Source organism: Erpetoichthys calabaricus, chromosome 6 (genome assembly GCF_900747795.2).
Source record: "Erpetoichthys calabaricus chromosome 6, fErpCal1.3, whole genome shotgun sequence".
NCBI classification, from domain to species: domain Eukaryota; kingdom Metazoa; phylum Chordata; class Cladistia; order Polypteriformes; family Polypteridae; genus Erpetoichthys; species Erpetoichthys calabaricus.
Genome location: NC_041399.2, coordinates 39334107 through 39351078, shown reverse-complemented (window position 1 = coordinate 39351078; position 16972 = coordinate 39334107). Strand labels below are relative to the sequence as shown.

The window sequence follows — 16972 nt, the reverse complement described above, 5'->3', positions numbered from 1 at the left end:
AGGCCAGTCAAGGTGGTGCCATCATTAGACTTTGGCAGTTGTACAGATGGGTTACTGGAGGTGCAGTTATTGGTGTAAGGAAAAGGAGAGTAGAGAGAGCCTGTTCTAAGGGAACAAAACAGCCTGGAGGGCACACTGCACTGATATATTTTCGTCCATCTTCACTGTTTGATGTCTGTTACTTAGAAAGTCAGAGAACCAGTCATGTGACATAGTCCATTTTAATACTGAGACGTTTGCTATGAAGAAGCTCGGGTATGACTGCGTTCAATGCAGAACGGAAGTACACAAATAAGATTTATTCTCCACAACACTGAAATGGAATAAATGTGTTCAGAAAATGAGTGGCTCTGTTGGTGGACATCAGATCTTATCATTTTACTGCATATTGAACAATGTTAGTTTAATATGGTACACTCCAAATTTGAAATTTAAATTTTATGTTGTTATTACAGTTTGCAAAACTGCAATGTATGATAGAAAATAAAGCATTATAAAAGGAGAAACGATTGGGACCTATGACCAACTGTGATTCACTTAGTGTGTTTTAAATATACTAAGCAACAGGGTGCTTTGATAAAAATGATAATTACAGTTATAACTCACTTCATGAAAACAATTTCTTTCTGTAAAAACAATTCTTTCAAAATTGTCACCCATTTTATGTGATTCTAATCGAGCCTGTTTGGATCATAGAACACGCATGACTGTGATTATGAAATTGCATATTCATTGGAGATGTTAAAACAGTAGATCCAATCACACAGAAAATTCTTTGGTAAGAGTTTTCAGTAGTATTATAGTTTAGAACTTAATAACAAGCATTTTTCATGTTTATTACATTTTTTCCAAGCATTACAAGGTACATTAAATAATTTTGGCAAACATTCTCTTTTGTTAACTCTTTGAGGGCTGAATATTTTTTCCAAAAAATGCAGTTTTCTGAAAAGCACACAGAGCAACAGTTTCACATGTAAATCAACATGAAATGTCTGTTGCTGTGTGCTGTGGCCACCAGTTTGCTGTCTCTTGTGGCTCGAGCCACTCATGGACAGCATGACAGCTGGCAGGGATGAGCGGCTGGCTAGCTGCCATGTTGTCTTTGCATGGCGGGAGGCTTTGATGGCTGTGGCAGTATCGGTCGCAGTGCAATGCAATCTGGTTTGTACCTCTTGTCATTGTAAGTGACGGTCCACCCGGGCGAACATTGCGTATAGGTGCATCAGCTACACGAAGGTGTTCAGCACTACGATCAGTTGATGCGGGCACCTTACTTTTGTTTTTGATCTCAATCTCCAGATCACTTGCATCAAAATCGGACTACAACAAGTCAGAGTCCAATTCAGTAATAATATGCAAAATGTCGTCCACTGGGTATTTTCGTTTCGATCTTTCGCCAGATGATGATACCATTTTTGTTGTTGTTTGCTCTTCACTACTGACATGAGCACAGGGAATCTCAGTCAGACCAACCAAACTAACTTTCCTTCTAGCAAAGAGAGTCTAACTAAAGTGTAATGGCGGGTTTGGTCATCATTTACAGTTGACTGCCACCCTCAACCCCTCCTGTTGACAAAAGTCAACATCCGCACTAAGAGTTAAAATACTACTTGTTCTTTATATGTGATTCCAACCAAAGTGTATGTGCTCAGTCTCAGAGATGATGGAATTGGGTGCAGTTTAATGTTATTCAGTATGCAGTATTTGTGTTTCTAAAGACAAATAACATCAGTATGTAAAGACTGAAATTAGGATGACTCATATTCCTCCTCCTTTAACTACAGATCACCCATGCATTACATTGTTACTGAAGTGTTTGGAATTAGCAGTACAATTAAGCAGGCATGCAAAATTATAAGACATAGGCATCTGAAATTATGAGACTGCAGGAAAAATGTGATTATGCATAAATAGAGAGGCAAAAATACCAGCATCAATTCATTTTTATTTATTGTATTATTTTAGTCATCAGCCCCTATAAGTCTACGTTTAATTCTACAGTCAATGAATCGATGGATGCAAGGATTATTTTACGATAACATGGTGTCCATAAAGGGCAAAAACAAAATACAACAAAACTGAGTGTTAATACAGTACCTATCCAGGCACCACCAGGAGGAAGGTGGAAAACAGCCCTGGATGGTCCATCTCATGGTCCACACGTGTAAACGCACACACACTCAAAGGACCAATTTGGGACCACCAGTCAGCCAAATATGAGATGTGAGAAGGAAAAACAGAGTACATGGAGAAACACCCATTCCAACATGAAGATAAACTGCAGGGCCCACACAGACAAAATACCCGGCACACACTGTAAAACCAGGATCCTGGGTCTGTAAGCTAAGAGCACTAACCACTATGTCACCATACTGTCAGATACCAAAAAATGACAACTTGAAGCACATTTCAGAAAAGGTGTGCATGAAATTAACTTAAAAAAATGAATGAGTAGAATTAATGACAAAAAAATCAACATCAAAGTGGATACTAGATGATTATGTGGGGTGGTAATTTCTGATGGATTGATTTTCCTAGGATATCTGGACTGTAAAAGATCACTGAAAGCATATCAAACAAGTTTGTGTTGTGGACTGCATATTTTTGATTTTGGTGTATTTAGCACGCTTACTTTTTGACACTGCTTTTCTGCAGCTTTTTTTAGGTTAATTTGATATTTTATAATTTGACACATTCCTTCTTGTGTTTGCATTTTTACCCTTTGGCAGCCACCTTACTGTATCTATTAGGTAGAATTAGGGTTACACTTTTTAAGCTTTTACAGTGTCTTTTTCACAATATGAAGATGAAACTATGTTAGTGCAAACATACAAAAATACATTCAAGTCTGTAAGACGTTTTCTATTTCAAATTGTAATGCAAACAGCTTTAAAATACAGTGTCTTTTCAATATTCTAATAAAACAGTTATCATATCCCCTACTACTGTATAGACTTAAAGGCCTTATTCTTAGAGCATTCATTTTTACATTTTGCAGTTGTATTCCTTTTTTACATTTGTAACACCATTCATACTGTTGTTTTTCAGTATTGAGTTTACCAGTTAACAATACACCACTCTACTTGCAAAATTAGATAAAAAGCTGAGTGCTGTTACTAGATAGCATAAAATCTATAATTTACAACTTATAAAATAATGTTTTTGTGGCTCATTAAGTTTCATTTTTTTAATTTATGAAGTATAGACCTAGTTGAAAAAAAAACACCCTGGAAGATCATTTGAAGTTTAGTTGATTTATTTGTTGATTTTAATGAATGAGAGGCTGCCACAGTTCTATTTTAGGCGATCACCTTCTGTTATTTCTTGTTTGCAGCAGATTGTAAATCTTTAGCTGACTTGAGGGAATACAATGAGATGGACCACTTTAATGATTGCTGCATGGCTCTCTGAAATCCATGATTAAAAAATATTGACCAAGTCCATCAGTTTCACTTGTACACACAACCATAATAAGTGTTTTATACAAAAGGCACAATACTGGAATTGCATTATTATTATTTTCAAACACTAAAATATATTTAAAAACACAATTACACAGGCAAACGTGCTTGCTTTAACAATTAAGGATTGATATATTGTGCATACATGGACATAAATGCACACTTTCCTTTTTCCTTATCTTTTAATTTTTTTAAGTATACCTCAGAAGATACTATCCCACACCAAGAGAATATGCTTAAAAATACACTTAAATGGAGAATGCAGATTATTTTTAATAAAATCTACAGTATCTAAGCCACTTTTGTTAATATGTGTCATTCCTAGGGTTGTGTTTTTGTAGTGGCAAGTGTACCGACTGTAAATCACAATTCAGTCAATCGGAATCACTGAATTATAATGTGACATTAAGAAAGGTATTTAAGCATGCAAAAATATGGAAAAATGTATCATATCATTTTAAACATTTAAGGTGCTTTGAGATAGCCAATTTAATATAAAAGGATACTTCAAAAAACTAAAAAATAGGTACAGTATATGTCTGACAATACGCATTGCAGTAATATTTAAACTTAAAAGATATTTCTTCCCAAAGTACTGGATCTTGATTTTTTTTTGCTTAATTTATACAGTTGCTATAAGATTTTCTCACTATCCCTTGATAGGCACATTCATCCAGTTTGACACACTGATGGCACTTTAGTGGTCACTCATTCATCACGTAATTTCATTAATTATTGGCAATTCCACTTAGATTGGCGTACACATTGGGATGACAGAAATTCAATTTACCTTTCCTTAAAGTAGATTCATCATGCCTGCTGTTATAATTTGGGCTTTCGTCTTGTCTCCTTGAAGATCAAATATTGGATGACTGAGTGGGTGATGTGTTTCCATTCAGTTATTCCAAAGTGGCCAAGTTATCCTATTGAGAGAAAACAAAAAAGTGCAAATGAACAAAGGTTCAAACAGATGCATGTATGGATAGTAGAGGATGCCAGCATGCTCACAGAGTCACCACTTGATCTGATGTGCATGCCTTTGGGATGTGAGAAGAAAACGGGAATGTCTAAAGAATAAAACAATTCAGTACACAACCCGAAAGTATTTCCTTATTCAAAGCAAATGATAAATTGTGAAAAGTAACATTTTCATTTTGTCATTTTTTTACTTGCTAAAAGGATTCACAAACATTAAATTAAAACCATATGTTACTAGTCACATGAAATTTGGACTTGTCTAACACCTGATCAGTTAGAGGCTTCATAATGACTCAAACTGTATTGAACTTGTCTTCTTAGTTGCTTTGGGGGCATGTTACTATCATGGATGGCTGCCACTGGTTCTTACTATAGCCTCACAGCTCTAGGGACATGGGTTGACTACCCAAGTTATGGTGGATTTTACACCTTTCTTCATGTAAATGTGGGTTTTCACTAGGTAGCCCAGATATCTCCTGCATTTGGTTAATTCCTGCCCTAATGTTGATGTTCCTAGAGTACAGCCCTATACTAGAAAACGTAGCTTCTTAAAGGCAAATCAAATCTCATCGGTATGCTATTTCTTTCTGACCACCCCAAATGAAAATCTAAATCCACAAGCACTTGATGCCATATACACAGCACACACCTCTAAACAGAGCTTCCATTGAACTTACAGTTTTGCCAGTGGTTTCCATTATCGACAGAGATGGGGCCAGTATTTCAGTATGACTTGGTATGTGTGGCTTCTTTAACTTTACAAAGTGTCAACAGGTCACAGAAAGGGTAAAGTTATATTTCTTTCCATCAACTGATGCACACAAACATACTGTACATAAACAATTTCTGCTTTCACACAACCTACAGTCAGAGCCCACCTTGAACTCTGGAATTTACAGCATGTTATAGGTATTGATTTTTGGTTATTAATAGTGCACCTAATTCCATCTACATTTTTATTAATCCAAATAAATTTTAGAGCGTAAGGTGTCAGGGGCCCAGTAGAATCTGCCACAAAGCAGGAATGGACCATGTAAGAGGATGCCAGCACACTCGCATTTGTATCGATTTAGAGTCACCACTTGACCAAAGGTGTGTGTCTTTGGGATGCAAGATGAAAACTGCAGTATTAAGACAAATCTGCACAACGCTACATAAACACTGGGATTCAAACTATACCTTCAGGGGTTGTGAAAAGACATTCAGTGCACACAAATGGCATCCAAGGAAAACACGCAAGTCTATAAGGTAATTTTTTTCATATTTAAATGTTATTAAATTTAAAGATGGCATTACATTATGGAAATCACAATTCATTCAAATGTATGATCAAAAGAGAGTTAAGATACATAAAATAATCACCTAAAGCCTTACAACCACTTTGCAGATTTATGTGAAAAAAATGTCCTATTATGAGATGGTTCCTCACCAATTACACTATGAAAGAATGAAAGTGAACACAAAAATGAGAGAAAGGCCTGGCAGGATAATTTTAGAACTGCATTAAAAAATTCTTGAAAATTTCTGAATAATTTTTGCACCATTCCTTGAAAAGTTTGATTTTTGTCTATATTTAGATATTATAATGCATCACTTTCCCATTAACTTGTGGAGAGTGGGTTAGGGATTTTACAGTTAAGCAAAATAAGTCAAAATACAAGTAATGCAGTGAATGAAAGCAAAATGAATGTTTTGTTACTTAATCTTGAGCCATTCAGTATTACTTCATTCACAATTCAAAATAGCTGTCTGATAGTATCTGACAAATAGTTCTCCAAAAAAATGGTCTTAATGTAGAAGAATCCCAAAACCTTGGACCTTGAAATTCTGGCGCTCAACGGTATCATTTATAATTAAGGTCCCATCCCTGATACATTTTGAATATTAGAATCGTTAAAGGAGTTTGCCAGTGCTCAATTTAAAGATGAATGACACCATGCTTTGCAAAAATTGATGAAGAATATACTGAATATTATGAATGAACTCACTTCTTTGTGATATCATTTGAAAAGTCTCTTTTGCCTAAGATCATCTAGAGGTGCACGGCAGGGGCTTCATTTCTAAAACATTCCGTGATTTTGAGCGTGAAAATTCATCAAAAAAAAAAAAAAGAAAAAAATCTAATTTTATCCATCCATCCATCCATCCATTTTCCAACCCGCTGAATCCGAACACAGGGTCACGGGGATCTGCTGGAGCCAATCCCAGCCAACACAGGGCACGAACCAATCCCGGGCAGGGTGCCAACCCACCGCAGATCTAATTTTATAAAACCTGAAATACTCACATTACTATGCAATTTTCTTTTGCAGAATCATCTTGTAAATGTGCGTTCATGAACACGCCTCAAATTCCGCCTGGTTCCACCCTGACACAACCGTATATATAAGCCACTCAAGCTCATACATATGCAATCATGATGCTGCAGACCTTCACTGGCTGGTAGAGCCGCCTCCCACATGATGCATCCAGTAGTGAGACATAGAAGTTCTCGTCTCTAAATTAGATGCACACAAAGAACCTTTATTTGGTGGCCTAAGCACAGGTGTCGGCAACAAGTGCAAATATGTCGAATGGCAACATGTTACTGCTGCTGTAAATGCCATGAGCTCCAACCACACCATCCATAAAATAATACAAAGAAAATGTCTAATTTCAAGCAACGAAGCAGATCACTAGTCATTGGCAGAGTGTGAGTGTAACAGGAAGAGGAATAAAACACATCTACACTCTCTGATTTCAATTTGCAAATGGTATCTGTAATAGAAGATGCCAGTTTATGTGGAATTATGTCAGAGCAGTCTTGACGATTGTCAGTCTTATCTTGGCATCACAGATGACTTGCATGTTCATGGAATGTAACTGCTTATGGTTAACAAAAACAGCTTCATTCTCGTTAGGTGCCCTTACTGCACAATGAGGGCATTGAAGTGCTCTAATTACATTAGCAAAATGGACACTTGTACAAATTGCCTTTTTAGGTTGGTAACAACATATAATGTTATTATGTATATCTATCCAACCATATGAAAACTGGATGTAGCACTTTGTCAGACTTCCAGCACAGCAGGCATGATGGAGTAAAGCTTGGCGGAGATATTCTTGACCTGTTAGCTGAAAAAAAGCAAAAAGTTCTACAGTGCAAATATGCACCATTGGTCCTCTTAAAAGGGAACTAAAATACAGTCTGTGCATCATAATTCATCATGTTTGAAATTTAATATGTTTGTCGTGTCAATGCTCTGTGATATGAATTATTACGCGTGCGAGTTGTCATTTATCTGATTAGTCCATTAGTTGATAATCTGGACACACGACCTGCATTTTCATCGTGACTTTATAAAATTTATTTTAGTAACGATAGCGACAGACAATTACGGAAGTTGGGAAAATTCTTAACAAAGTTTATAACTTATTTTGAAAAAAAATGTAGGTTTTGTATGATGCTGATCAGAGGGTGCATGCACTTTGCCAATATATAGTTCACTGAAAGTCTGGGTATCTAATAACTTCTACTAATTAAAGGTAATATAGGATTATTGTGCGCTGGAGTGGCAGGGACTGGCATTTCTAGCTTAAAGTGTCTCTTACGGGGCTCCATATTGAGGCCCACACAGACTGATGGAAAAACTGATGATACCTATCAATGAATGAACCAAAAGCAAGGCATTAACAGAAGAATTTGAGTAAGATTTCCTTTTCAAGATTAATGAAACAGGTACAATTCCATTACCTTCCAAATCGAAGTCTAAAGATAGGAAAATAAAATTTTGTTCAATATTCTGAGAAGTTGTAAAGTAAGTAGTTTTTATTTTAATTGTATGTGCCAGACCACAAAACATATACACAATGAATTCTGTCCACATACTGTAGTCTTTGCTGTTGAGGATATGTTACATTATTAAAAGACAACATACTTTATCAGTTCAGTAGGCACGTTGGATTTATAAAGACTACACATAATCTTTAAATGATACTTTATTAAGAAAAGCATAGTAAAAGGCTTTTCCCAACTTGTTCCAAACTTTTAAATTTATTTCACACCAACATACTGATAGATACCGGTCCTGCTACTGAGTTGATGTCCTTCTATGGCCCTGTCCAGCTCTCCTTGTGTAACAACCCATTTCCCGGTATCTCCTCCATGCTTTTGAGACTGTGCTGGGAGACACAGCAAACCTTCTTGAGACAGCACATATGGATGTGCCATCCTGGGGGGACTGGACTACCTGTGCTGTAAGTACAGCCTCAAGCTACCAGTAGTGACAAGGACACTAGCAAAACACAAAACTAGAGAAGAATCAATCAGTAATGATAAGGAGAGAGCAAATGTCTGTGGAAAGCACCAACAAAACCATTTCCTTTTTGTTAGTTTTCTTGCTGTTTTGATTTGCACCAAAGCAGCTGAAGTTGATTCACAATCACTTATACTTCCTAACTGGGCAGATTGATATCTCTTTCTCTGAAGCCTAACTGACTGTTAGACTGTGATGACTAATGTGTTCCCTTAATTTTTTCCTGAGTAGTTAGCTTACATTTTTAAGCGTTAAACCTAAATGAAGTTGTCTTTTAAAAAATTAGAAATGTTCCCATCTTTCACTGTTTCAAATGTTTCAAACTCTTTTGAACTCTTCATTACATATATAATTATGACACCCTTCTAACTATGAAATGTTAATAAGAGATAGCAGGCATTTCACTTTCAAGTAAAGTTAAAGTTGAAGTTTCAAATTTTAACTATGCAATTTTAGGATCATAATTATTTTTTCTGTTTCATAGTACAGTGCCTAAGGGTCTTACAATGATACCCCTGGTATATCTTCTAAAAATAAAGATCTTCTCTTTGTTTAATTAGAATCTAGAGTATGAATACCAGCCTGAAAACGGCTTCCGTGGCGCCGGCACATTCAGTTCATGTCTGTCCCCCCCCCCCCCGAGTCTTCACATTCCAGTGACTTGTTTGCTAATTTAATGAAATACTCAAACTTGGCTTTACATGAGAAAGTGCAGGCTTATGCACCAGTGTGCTTTGTGACTGACTGCTCCCCAACTCCTGGACCTGAAGAGTATGGCCTGGGTTAGGCATGAGTGAGCCCCAATCCCAGGACACAACTACTCCAAACAGAGTCCTGGGTTCAACTAAAGTATTTTACCTTCTTACAAGGTTTCTCCATTAACAATTCTCCTTCTTTATCAATTCTTTATTAAATCCTTGTCTTTGTTCTCCATTCCTCTCAGGTGAGCTTTGCACAACTCCACTCCCAGCTCTGATTCACCTGGGGTAGGTGGAGTGCTCCTTTTTAACCTGGCGCTTACAGCACATCAGCACTGTAACCTGGAAGCACTTCTGGTTCGAGCAGAGCCTGACCCCAGCAGGTACATCCAGTAGAACTCAAGGACCCAATCAGAGCTTCCCAGCAGAACTACAACTCCCATGCAGCTCTGAGGGTGTCCAAAAGGGAACCATGCCAGAGGCATGCTTCCTCCCACTGTATTTGGGGAACACATGGCTCCTGAGGCAGTCTCCCTTTGTCCTTCCTCTATAATGGCCTCCTAGCCAGTGAAGGTGACACTTCCCAACCAAGCTGGGATGCCCATCCATCCATGTGCTCCTGTACAACAGGTTTTAAAATGAATACACAGATAAATATATTTTAATACTTAAAACATCATTTCCTGTTCATTCAATTCGATTTACCATTATGCTACACCCATTCATTAAATAATTGCATAAATTGCGAAATTCACGAGATTTTACAGTTATTATAAAAAAATAAACACTTAAATAAATATGCAAACATTATCAATATAATACAATAATACTGTATGATACAGTAAAGAAGGTAGTAAGATGAAATACATAATACAACAACATATATTACTGTTCATAGTTTTAGAACACCACAGTTTTTCTACAAATTTATTCAGCTGAAATGCAATGAATGACCTAAAAGGTTGAAAAGGTAAGCAGTACACTGCAAGAGGTTTCAATTTAAAGTTTAGATTAGCAAAAACTGAAAAAAGGAATTATCAGAATATTAAAAAGGGGCCTTCTTATGGGTTACAACCTATAGATGATAATAATAATAATAATAACCTAATAGGTTATAACCTACAGATGTTCAGCAACAATTAAATAAATTAAGCCTTGTAAGTTGAAGAAAACAATTTGCACAGGTGTCCCAACTTCGGTTGATTACTTAAAAACCCTCTGTCTGTCTTAAAGCAGTATTGGAACAGACTGTGTTAAAGCACCCTCTGAAGTAGTACTTGGACAATATTACACTGTAGAAAGTTTTAAATTCCAGTGATAATGACAAGAAAACAATTGGAATGAGACAGAGCTGTATTACCCTTAAAAGTGTAGGCCTTTCCTTTAGAGAAATTGCAAAAAAAAAATCTAAATGTCAGTGAGTACGGTGTAATACACAGTCTAAAGGCAATTGGAATCTGGAGGAAGCTCTGATAGGAAGAGATCTGGCAGATCCAAAGTCACAACCCAATCAGAAGACAGGTTTCTGAGGGTCACCAGCTTGCGTGACAGGCATATTTCCCCATTCATTCATTCATTCATTCATTCTCACTTATTTCAGTAAAATAAGTAATCGACAAATGAATCTGATGTATGTGTGCTTGTCAGACTTGTGCTTTCTTAAAAGTTCACATATAGACAGCAAACAAGGTATGCAATTAAATCAGGACTTTGGAAGAACATCCCACTGTGCCAGACAACAATCCTGCTGTAGTATCCGTATAATCAATAGAAATTAAAAGTATTGTGCCTTCCCATACTGCTAGAACTATCATTCACAGCTGACCCCTTGAAAATGAGGTTTAGAAACCCATGAATCACAATATTTGACTCTGTAATATATAGTATAAAGCACCATTCATCCACCCAGCAGCATCTCAGTTGCAACATACCATTTAAAGCAGCCTATCACATTCCAGACTATACTCACATTGAAGAAGAATGAAGGCAGTTGTATAAACATTTTTAAGACCTTCCATTCCTAAATATAAAATTCTAAACAGTTTGTGTCAGATTGTTAGTTTGTCCAGATTTTGGTTGCCTAAGCCATCAAAATTTTCTGTTTGTTTATGTCGAACACATATGAGCATTAAGATGATTGTAAGAAGATGATTAAATGTTTTCTATTCTTCACTTTTTAAAATCCCCATTAACAGTTGTAAGACGCTAGGGGTCGCTGTTGCACCTTTAAACACAACAGACAGACACGCAGGACACAGGGTAAAAGCACAAAGAACTATTGTTTAATTATTTTCTTCTTCTTAGCCCACAGTGCCTCCAAAGCACCACAGCCACAATAAAAATAATTAAATCAATAATAATTACAATACTCTTTCTCCTTCGCACCTCCCAGCAAGCATTGTCCACTTCCTCCCAACTAAGGCACGCTTGCTGGGTTGACAACAGTCATTTATATAGTCCTTGACCTGGAAGTGCTTCTGTCCTTCCAACCACTTGACTTGCTAGCACTTTCAGGTCTAATGAAGAACTGGCTTTTTCTTAAACCCGGAAGTACTTCAGAGCTTTTGTCCTTGTGACTTGGGAGTACTTCCTGGCTATAGATGAGGCATGGCTCCTCCTGTCCTCTTAGAGATCCTCCTGACAGCACCAATGCTACCCAACAGGGCTGAGAAACCGAACTCCAAATCCCATGATGCCCTGTGGGAATCCAGAGCACTGCTACAGGGAGAGGCAGTGTCCAAAAGTAGCTGCCTCCCCTCCATCCTTCCATCCCCAGGGCATCAAGTCCAGATTGAGCTGCCAGCCGTCTATCATACAGTTTACAACATGCTTCTCGAAAAAGTTTCTGGATAATTGTTCTTCACAAGAGCTTCCTCACTTTATTTTTCATTTACTACATATTTATGACATTTCAAGTTCATTCTTTATCAATATAGTTTCCTTTCTTCTTGCTACACTTATACCAACAGACTCCAACCTTCTGAATGCCTTCTGAAAAAAAATATTTTTGCTTGAGTTCAACACCATATCTGTACCACTTTATTCATATTTTCTTCGCTTTTCATGGAGAAAAACTAAAATGATTATCCACTATGAGATACTGAAGGTTAAAATAACAGAATACAACAACATAGTCTGTCTTGAGAGGCGGTGTTATTTCTCTAGAATTATTAATAACAATGCTAGTAATCCCAGAGTCTTATTCTCTACAATTGATTGCTAAATCCAGGTCACTCAATGGAACACCTCCAAAATACTTCCAGTGAACCTTGTGAGGCTTTTGCTGTATATTTTAGTCAAAAAATTAATGATATTAAAACTAATATAGTACATCCCCCAATACCGATCCTCTTAAACCCCGGTACTCCATTATAAACAAGTTAAATTCTTTCACCAGGATAGATTTACCTGATTTATATAAAATAATTTCTCAACTGAGACCATTCTCCTGCGTCCTTGACCCAATACCAACAAGTTTTTTCAATGAAGTATCTGGCATGCTAATTGATAGTGTTCTTGACATATTAAACTCATCATTAGATACGGGGGTCTTCCCAGGCTGTCTTAAGACTGCTGTAGTTAAACTCTTGCTGAAGAAAAATAATCTGGACTCCTCTGCTTTTGAAAATTTTAGACCTATTTCTAACCTGCCTTTCTTAAGTAAAATCCTACAGAAGGCAGTCATTATGCAGCTAAATGACCTGAATAAACCTGCTATTCTTCATAAGTTTCAGTCGGGTTTCTGAACAAATCACAGTAGAGAAACTGAGAAGGCGAGATTATTTAAGGCTTTATAAACCATAAGTAGAATTTTAAAGTCAATCCTGAATGACACAGGTAACCAGTGTAGTGACATCAAAACTGGAGAGATGTGCTCGGATTTTCTTTTCCTGGTTAGGATTCTAGCAGCTGCATTCTGCACTAACTGCAAACGATTGATGTCTTTTTTGGGTAGTCCTGAGAGGAGTGCGTTACAGTAATCTAGTCGACTGAAAACAAACGTGTGAACTAATTTCTCAGCATCTTTCAATGATATATGAGGTCTAACTTTTGCTACTATATGTTTCTTAAGTGAAAAAATGCTGTCCTAGTAATCTGATTAATATGCAATTTAAAATTTAGATTACAGTCAACAGTTACCCCTAAGCTTTTTACCTCCGTTTTGACTTTTAATGCATCCAGTTTATTTCTAATAGCCTCATTGTATCCATTATTGCCAATCACTAAGATTTCAGTTTTCTCTTTATTTAACTTGAGAAAGTTACTATTCATCCATTCTGAGATACAAGTTAGACATTGTGTTAGTGAATCAAGAGAATCGGGGTCATCAGGTGCAATTGATAAATACAGCTGTGTGTCATCAGCATAGCTGTGGTAGCTCACGTTGTGCCCTGAGATAATCTGACCTAATAGAAGCATGTACTGTAGATTGAGAAGAGCAGCGGACCCAGGATAGAGCCTTGTGGAACACCATATAGGATATCATGTGTCTTTGAGTTGTAATTACCACAACTAACAAAGAATTTTCTCCCTGTCAGGTAGGATTCAAACCAATTTAAGACGCTGCCAGAGAGGCCCACCCATTGACTAAGGCGATTTCTAAGAATATTATGATCAATGGTGTCAAATGCGGCACTCAGATCTAAGAGGATGAGAACAGATAAATGGCCTCTGTCTGCATTTACCCGCAAATCATTTACTACTTTAATGAGTGCAGTTTCTGTGCTGTGATTTGTTCTAAAACCTGACTGAAATTTATGAAGAATAGCATGTTTATTGAGGTGCTCATTTAATTGTCTCGTGGCCCCGGAACCCCTGCAGATTTTGTTCCATCTGGAGTTTTTTTTTTTTGTTTTTTTCTGTCCTCCCTGACCATCGGACCTTACTTTTTTTCTATGTTAATTAGTGTTCCCTAATTTATTTTATTTACGTTGTCTTTTTTTCTCTTTCTTCATTTTGTAAAGCACTTTGAGCTACATCATTTGTATGAAAATTTGCTATACAAATAAATGTTTTTGTTGTTTCAAATCGACAGCCTCTCCCTGATGTGCACTACATTTATCTGACCATTTCTGAATTACTTATATACATCTCAAAACAGGTTAAATTTGAATTTCAGCTCATTCAACACTTTCTACCCTAAAAAAATAATAACACAAGTATACTTTTTGTGGTGTAGCCATGTGTTTGGCTAGGTAGCAGTTTGCATGCTTACAGCAAAATCAGCAAGAGCAGGGTATTCAACCGCAAGGATAAGGAGCAGTAAAATGTAAAATTGTACCTAGATAAACCTTAAAAGTGGTTTGAAAATAATAAAACAGTTTGGGGAAATTTCATATATTCTTCATATATTATGTGAAAACTTTTGTTACTAAATATTCAATTTCTTTGTATTCTTATTCCTGCAAACTTTCTGAGAAAAATAATCATGCACAGGCACGAGGACAAAACATGGATTCTAAGCCATTGCTTTGAAAGAAGTCATCAGAATGATCTCGAGCATGGTAAGCACAAAACCTGACTTGATGTTATTTTGGAAGAATTAAGTGGATAGGACTGGTGAGCTTTTTTGGACTGAATGGCCTGTTCTAAGATTGTTATAATGTTCTACAGCACAAGTGTGTTTATGTGTAAACCAGTAACACAAACAAAGAGTGCATACTATTATCTCTTTATTTGTGCCTATATATATATAAAGTCCACAGCCTTTTTAGTTTTAATGATTTGCTGACAGAGCCCAAAACTCCACACTAGGGAATTTTAAACATGGTCTGTAAAAAGGCCAATGACTGTAACATATGGTATACACAGCAACAAATTACCAAAAAGGGTAAAAGCTTTTGCAGATCATTACTGAAGAAAGTACAGTTGTTATGTCAGATTTGATTACTCAAAGCGATATGGCAAGACCATAGCAGAGATGCTCTCTGCCTTCATTTGTATTTCCAGCCAAACTCTTTCAATAGCCTGCTGACAAAGTGAGTGAGAGTAGCTGCTCGATATTATGAGCAACAGAGTTGGAGATGTGCATGGTTTTTAAGACAGTAACCAGAAAAAATGAGGTTTCTAAACAGACTGTGGATTACTTTCAAAAACCAGAGGAATTAACCACGAGTTTAATTTAATTTACCTTTGTTGTCCACAAGTGGAAATTTACTTTGTTCTAGCCAGCAACGTACAAGAACATATTCCTACATATAAGAGGATAGGAGCACGCGCTGATACAGCACGTTGCTGCACCCACAACAGTGCAGATCCCTAGCCTCAGAGCCACCACTCCGCCTTACATATAAGGCATGCAGTAAAATACAAATTAATGGAATATTTTTGTGCATAAAGGACAGTAATCTAGAAAAGTTGTGCTTTCCATTAAAAAATAATTTGACCTGCTTATAAGTTTTATTGCTATCAGTATCACTTCAATTTGATTAAAATTTTATCAAGTGTCATCTCCCAGAAGGTAACACATGGAAACAATTATTTACAGTGTGTCTGGTCCTTTATGTTCTTAATTGATGTTCTTCTTAAACTTTTATTATGCAATTCTTAAAGCATTAATTATGTTTGTCAACAGAAGGCAGACTCCAGTCAGATTATTTTCCTCAGTTTATTTTTGTTAGTCACAGACAGTCCCCAGAAACAGTCCAGGAATGATAAAGTCCATACGTTCTCAATCTGACAAAAAGAATTACAGAGAGTCGCTAACAAGAGCACAAAAGTTACATCATGGCCAAACTGAGATGTGAAGAGTTATGGAGTTTTAAAACAATATTAGAATATAAAGCACTAAACCAACACTTATTCACAGTTCAAATATATAATCTTGAACAAAGGATTAAAAGTGCTGTCTTGGAATTTATATACAGTACATCTCTTCATGATGTGGATCATGGTGCATCCTTGTGACCCATTAATTGGTCTTAACATGTTCAGCTTGCAGTAGTAGTGAAATTTTTTTTGGTGTCCTAAATTTAAATTTAAATTTAATTTTTTCCAAATATGCATCAGAATCTAACATGCAACTGCTGTGGCATCATGGACTATTAACCTTCATCCATCCATTAATTACTCCACTTTCTGAACCCATTAAATTCAAATGTATGGTTACGGGGATGCACGACTGATTGAAGAAAGAATAAAAAGGGTGATACAGGCAGGAGTTGAAACTGGGAGAGTAGAAGAAGGATAAAACAACAAGTTTCAAAAATTAAAGTGAATTAATAAAACTCCTAAGCACTCTTTTCACTGAACACACTGATGATTATTTGGCTTGAATCTAAAAACTTGGACATCAACAGTAGTATACGGACATTGATGACAAGATGAAAGTTACTTTCACATCACTGGTAATCATGTGTAGTACCAGGACATCATTACTATCGACCACTATGTATAATGAACAAATCAAACTGGTAACGTGAAGACTTCACCAGAATAATATTAAAAATTAAAGACAAAGTCAAAACCAATGTAAAATGCAGGAAAAATACAACAGATATTTATATTGTTTAAAACAAAAATCAAAAATGTAAAAGAATGT

General features: G+C 36.4%; 1 protein-coding gene across 2 annotated transcripts in view; it reads right to left on the bottom strand.

Moving 5' to 3' along the window:
- sntg1 (syntrophin, gamma 1) overlaps positions 1-16972 on the bottom strand; it is a 939332-nt gene that overhangs the window by 571602 nt on the left and 350758 nt on the right. For both annotated transcript variants that reach the window (XM_051929377.1, XM_028803505.2), the window contains exon 3: positions 4252-4384. The gene's annotated coding sequence lies outside the window, so the exon portion shown is untranslated. The remainder of the gene's footprint in view (positions 1-4251; positions 4385-16972) is intronic.